The following is a 6,774-nucleotide window of genomic DNA, read 5'->3' on the forward strand; positions in this document are numbered from 1 at the left end:
TTATGGTGATACCTAATAGATACCTAAATAGTATTAAGCGACTTTCTCTTTAAATAATGCTGTTTACAAAGGTTATGCCAGCATCAACATACAGAAAAGATGTTCTCCTAACGCAACATTTATTTTAGGAAAGAAGTTACCTAGTCCTACTATTTAGATATGTTGGAAGTGGGTGCATTGCTGAAAGAAGTGAACAGATAGTTTACAAATATTATATAGAAAAAAATAAACATTATTTTGAAGAAAAACCTACAGCTTTTCTTGTTAGGTCCAAAACTTTTCAGAACCTTCACATATATATCATTATTTCACGACGGCCAGTCAAGGAAACTACTACAAGAACAAAGTCTTGACTTAATATGCTATTTCTTTTAGACATAGCAAGATATGGTGATTTTTTAAATGTGTGACATTTTACCCCATCCCTGTGTCAACTTACCCCGGTGTGGGGCAAATTATCTCAACCTCAACCCAGCCACTTTTTTGTTGTATAACTTTGATAAATAAAGAGATAAAGTTTATTTCATTTACTCTAATTGTTGCCTGAATGTTTAAGTTACAGCATGTTAAGTTTGGTGAGAATCAATGAATTCTAAATATGTTTAAAACATCAAAATCTGAAAACTGTGACAACTAGCCCCACCTTCCCCTAGTTATTTAGCATAGAAAAACGACCACATTACACAAGTAGTTATTTAGCATAGAAAAACGACCACATTACACAAGTACCTATTTAGCATAGAAAAACGACCAGATTACACAAGTACCTATTTAGCAGACAAAAACGACCACATTACACAAGTAGTTATTTAGCATAGAAAAACGACCACATTACACAAGTAGTTATTTAGCATAGAAAAACGACCACATTACACAAGTAGTTATTTAGCATAGAAAAACGACCACATTACACAAGTAGTTATTTAGCAAAGAAAAACGACCACATTACACAAGTACCTATTTAGCATAGAAAAACGACCAGATTACACAGGTACCTATTTAGCAGACAAAAACGACCACATTACACAAGTAGTTATTTAGCATAGAAAAACGACCACATTACACAAGTAGTTATTTAGCATAGAAAAACGACCACATTACACAAGTAGTTATTTAGCATAGAAAAACGACCAGATTACACAAGTAGTTATTTAGCATAGAAAAACGACCAGATTACACAAGTAGTTATTTAGCAGAGAAAAACGACCAGATTACACAAGTAGTTATTTAGCAGAGAAAAACGACCAGATTACACAAGTAGTTATTTAGCAGAGAAAAACGACCAGATTACACAAGTAGTTATTTAGCATAGAAAAACGACCAGGTTACACAAGTAGTTATTTAGCAGAGAAAAACGACCAGATTACACAAGTAGTTATTTAGCATAGAAAAACGACCACATTACACAAGTAGTTATTTAGCATAGAAAAACGACCAGATTACACAAGTAGTTATTTAGCATAGAAAAACGACCAGATTACACAAGTAGTTATTTAGCATAGAAAAACGACCAGATTACACAAGTAGTTATTTAGCATAGAAAAACGACCAGGTTACACAAGTAGTTATTTAGCATAGAAAAACGACCAGATTACACAAGTAGTTATTTAGCATAGAAAAACGACCAGATTACACAAGTAGTTATTTAGCATAGAAAAACGACCAGATTACACAAGTAGTTATTTAGCAGAGAAAAACGACCAGAAGTCGAACAAAAAAAAATAAAGATCTAGCAAATAATCAAGCAATGAAAACACTTATTTCGGGATATAACAAGATAGTTTAAATTAATTTCACTATTTAAAACAAACCATCAAGATAATTTCAACCATTCTGTCATGACTCTGTCACAAGAAAGTCGAGCAGAATCACGTTAACGGAGACGCTTTGAAAATTTAATTTTTAAAACATTGGTATTAATGCAGTGGCGTGGTAGCCTGGAATTAGCCATCATTTGGGGGCCCGGGGGGGCTGACCTCTTTGGGGGCCCCTGCATTTTGCTTAATATTTAATGTAAAAAAAAACACTCATTTGGGGGACCCCATCAAGTGGAAGCCCGTGGGAGATTTTCAAATTCTCCCCTTCCCTCCAACCCCACCCTAGCTACGCCTCTGTATTAATGTCATTTTACTTGGTCAATATTCAAACATGTATTGATAACTACAATGAAAATACGACTTTTTTTACCCCTCCCACCCCACCCATTTGGGCTCCTTTAAGAGGACGTCTCGTCACCTGAGGTCGGCGTCCAGCAGCTAAAGAAACGCTGCACTATACCCTGTGGACAACGGTTCCTCGGTATGTAGACATTAACTTTCTTTTAGAGATTTTGTGTTTGAGTTTTTAGCCTGTCGAGTGAACCAGGCACTTGGCCCTGTAAACAACGTAACTGTCAGACCTGCAAACACCCACCATCACTTGTCCTAAGATGACCATTAAGATCAGTGGAAAATTTAACTGCAATAGGTGTCAAATTATCTATATTGGAAACACAGGCAGAACCTTAAATACACGACTCCAAAAACACCTTAGAGACATTCGTAATTTTGCAACTAAGCCCGTCTCTATTCATTTCAATAACACACATCATAGGGGTACCACTGATCTCTACGTCACTGCTACACAACAATGCAATGACAAAAATACCTGTCAGCAGATCGAAAACAAACTTTTTATACATGTCAGGCACCCTCCAACCTCACGGGATAAACAACCAACACACTTTTATTAAAAATACGATGGACACTAACACTACAACCTTTTCCCATTCATCTTTGCCTGATATCACCACCCCCTTCCGATTTCCCGCGATTTTACACCAGCGTAACTCATTTCTTTTCTGCCTCGATAGAGAACAACACAGAAAGATAAGTTTAATTAAACCTATTTTGTGTTAAATGTCTTTTTCGTTTATTTTGTAGCTAATGAAGGCCTCGTGGCCCAAACGTCCTTTGTTTTACTTGTTTTGTTTGTAAAATGTTTACAAGTTTCGGATGTTTCTTGAGAGTTGAAGATAGTTTACCTCCTAGTCCAAACCTCCCGCAGGACGACGGGGGATGGGAGCGGGCTGCCAGCGAGCAGGGTTTGATCCAGGGACCATCGATAAATCCAAACGACAGTCCAGCGCACGACCAGGCAGCCATCCCGCAGGGTCACATATATGCATGTTTATTGTATTTTCTATGTCCAATAAAGTAACATTTTGAAGCCAATTCGACTAGTAGGGCTTAGAAAGGTGACCAGGTATCTTCACGTTTGTTTTGAAATACTTGTCGGCGATACAACATAGAAGTTTATCGACATTTGCTCTTTCCCAAATAGGCCTATGTCATCGATCATGTCCGGACTTTGGAATGTTGGGGACAAGTGAGGTAACATCTTTACCAAAAGAGAGAGCTCCGTTTGAGGTTCGCTCTCGTAGATAGTGAGGCTTTATAAGTCCCTTCAACATCTAGATCTAGGTTGTAGGCCAGTGATGGGCAAACTTTTTTAGAAGCGGGCCAAAAACTGAAAGAAAAAGGTTTTTTTCTGTCCATAATTTTTTTTATAGAAAAATACAGAAATTTAGTATTTGATTTAACATCAAAATTAAACCAATGGATGCATGAAGATGCTATTGTTTGGATAACAGTTCGTGATCATTTGGTTCAAATTTAGAAGAGAATAACATATATTTGGAAAACTGGATTTCGCCAGCGAATTGCCTCATATTATCGTCATAATTCCTAAGATAGTCTTCCTTCACATTAGTCATTGAATTTATCCTCGTGGAATACGACAAGTCATTTTTTTTTAGTTAGCTGATTGGTAAATAGAAGTTGTTGTATGGAATCTTTAGTACAAACTGATTTGTTCATTTGACAGAAGATTGTGAAACATTCGAGACTTAACCGGATCTTCAAAGATTTCATATTCAGCAGACAATTTTTTTTCTAATGGAAGATATTTCTTTTTTAACCTTTTCTAATTTCTCACGAAGACGCTGCCTCCCTTAAGTCATCTTATTTTTGTTAAGTAAAGCGCATTAGAGTTTACAGGTTACATGGAATTGAGAAACACTTGTATGTAAGTAAGCACACTGGAACAAATAGTATTTGCAAGTATTACTAACTCATTGAAGACTGTTTTATATTTAGGAAAGTTTTACAGAGAATTAACACCAATTGAACAGTCACTTCATTGAGGCACATTTCACGTTCACCAAAATGCTGTGCAAAGCAAGAAGTCTTGCATCATACAAATTTTAATTAATATTAGTTAAATTTTTCAATTCGTATTAAAAGCTTGAATTTTTTACATTACGAGGGATTTTTTTTATTTTTAATCAGTCTTACAAAAATTGTGGCGGGCCGGATTAAACCTTTCTCCGGGCTAGAGTTGGCCCGCGGGCCGGAGTTTACCCATCACTACTCTAGGCAGTCGCACACTATAGGCCTATGCATACACACCGCTAAGTCCAGTTAGTCACGGTTACGTAGATCTACATAAAAATGTCAGATTTGATATTCTCGGGCTGTCATATTACTTTGACTTTCAGATATTTTGTATTTAAATTTAGGCTACTAGATATAGATGAACTTACTTGAAATTTAATGGACATCTTTCCTGTGAGACCCCTGCGAAAGCTCGCTCAAAATATTCAAAAGTGCATACAAAATGTGAAACTGTTTTAATAAGTTTTCATTGACTTCTCAATGTTGATGTGAATACATTGTTCAAAAGCGAAGAGTTACATTAGCAAGATAAAAAATTTTATTCCTTTTGTTTATGAACATCACTAATTTTAACATGCACAACTGTGACTTATCCTGTGACTTATCCTAACTCAGTTGATCATACATAAGGTTAAATAATCTTAGAAAAATATGCTCACACAGACACACAAAACCCGAAGCCTTTATGTCTCTAACACTGAAAAACATAATCGTGTAAAGACGTCTCGCTGTATTCAGGATAGTTGTTAGTGAACACCGTCATTAACATCAACTCAATGTATTGATCGTGGAACTCATTATTAAGTTGAAGTGTCTCTGCAATAAGAGATATCTGTATTTATACAGACCAATATGTAGATGTTAGGCATGCGTAGCTATACTCTCCAGGGCAAGTTGCTTTCCTCCATCGCATTTCTCTTGTCAGTTCTCTCCACTCATTTTCTCCAGATAGTACTTTTGGTTGGTCTATTGTAGGCTAACTTCTTTATCTATTCAATTATTAACTAACCAATAGGACTATTCAAATCACTAGCGGATCCAGAACTTTGGAGGGGGGGGGGCGTTTTTTTTCCAAACCCTAACCCTATCGCCTAGTAAACCCTAAACCTATGCATAAACGTGCGCACATCATATATATATATATACATATATGAGAATAAAAAAGCAGTATTTCTCACCTTCGGCGAAAAAAAAACAAAAAAAACAGTAATACTGAGGCCTTTCTCTTGCAAGGTTGGAGGTCTGGGGGAGCGCTGCAAGCTTCCCCAGTGGGGTTCGGGGCTAAGCCCCGACGCCATAAGCATTTTCTTGCATTTTTCACTGGAGAAACGCATTCTCCTGACATCTATAGCTCATCATCAATCAGTGGGGGTCGGGGCGAAGCCCCGTCGCCAAAAGCATTTTCTTGTATTTTTCACTCAGAAACGCATTCTTCTGACATCTACAGCTTATTTTTAATTAATGGGGTTCGGGGCAAAGCCTCTACGCCAAAAGCATTTTCTTGCATTCTTCACTGAAGAATCGCATTCTCCTGACCTAAAACTGATTATTCATCCTATTTAAAAAAGACTTTATAAATAATGTTGTACTTGAAAAATAGTCTTATATGAATTTATAGACCCTTAATGCGTTGCAAATAAAACCAATTTGTTCCTTGAAAAGATAAGATACCCCACATATTTAGATTAAGGCTTTGAGGATTGCTGCCGAAAAAAAAATATTCGATAAATAATATTCAATAAAATTCAAGTATAAATTGTGAGTTATAGTGCTAAATTAATTAAACTAGAAAAATATCAGATTGAGTAAAGGTTGGAAAAAGGCGACTAGGAAAAGATTATTTGGGTTTAGAACTCATCTCATTGTGACTCATTCGTGACTCTTAAAATGAAAAATTTCATTTGAATTCTAGCTTTTCCAAAGCAAAGTCTTTCTTAAAATAATTATGATAAATTCATGTGAAATTACATAAGCTCTGTCTTGAAATGGGAGGGGCGGTAGAATAAAAAAGATTAATCCTCGCTCCTTTTTATAATTTCTGCTAATGATTGCATTTGGGATTAAAGAATAGGGGTGGGGCGACTCGATATAAGAATTTAATTTATAGCAGCATATATAAATTATATTAGTGACAGCTTTTCTTTTATTTTGTAATTTCCTAACTGTAATAGAAAAAGAAAAGTATTGGTTTGTCCGATGGGGGAAAGGCGATTGCATGTATCGCCCCTCCCCCCTGGTACAACACTTTTTTCATTTTATATTTACTAATCAGTAAATTTGAGATTAGAGTGTGGTGCGACATAATATACAATGGTTTCACATAACAATACGTAGTTTATATTATATAGATATTCAACTAATTTTGTTCACAAACTATGATTCCTCCATAATAATAGGACCGCCCCCCCCCCCACTCAGAGGGATAGAGTGGTGAGAGAAGTACATGCAATCGCCCATCCCATCCAAGATATCAGAAGGGGAGCGAAATAGTATAAAATGTATATATTCATTCAACTAATTTTGTTCACAACATATGATTTCTCCATAAAACTAGGACCGC

Source organism: Biomphalaria glabrata, chromosome 2 (assembly GCF_947242115.1).
Source record: "Biomphalaria glabrata chromosome 2, xgBioGlab47.1, whole genome shotgun sequence".
NCBI lineage: Eukaryota > Metazoa > Mollusca > Gastropoda > Planorbidae > Biomphalaria > Biomphalaria glabrata.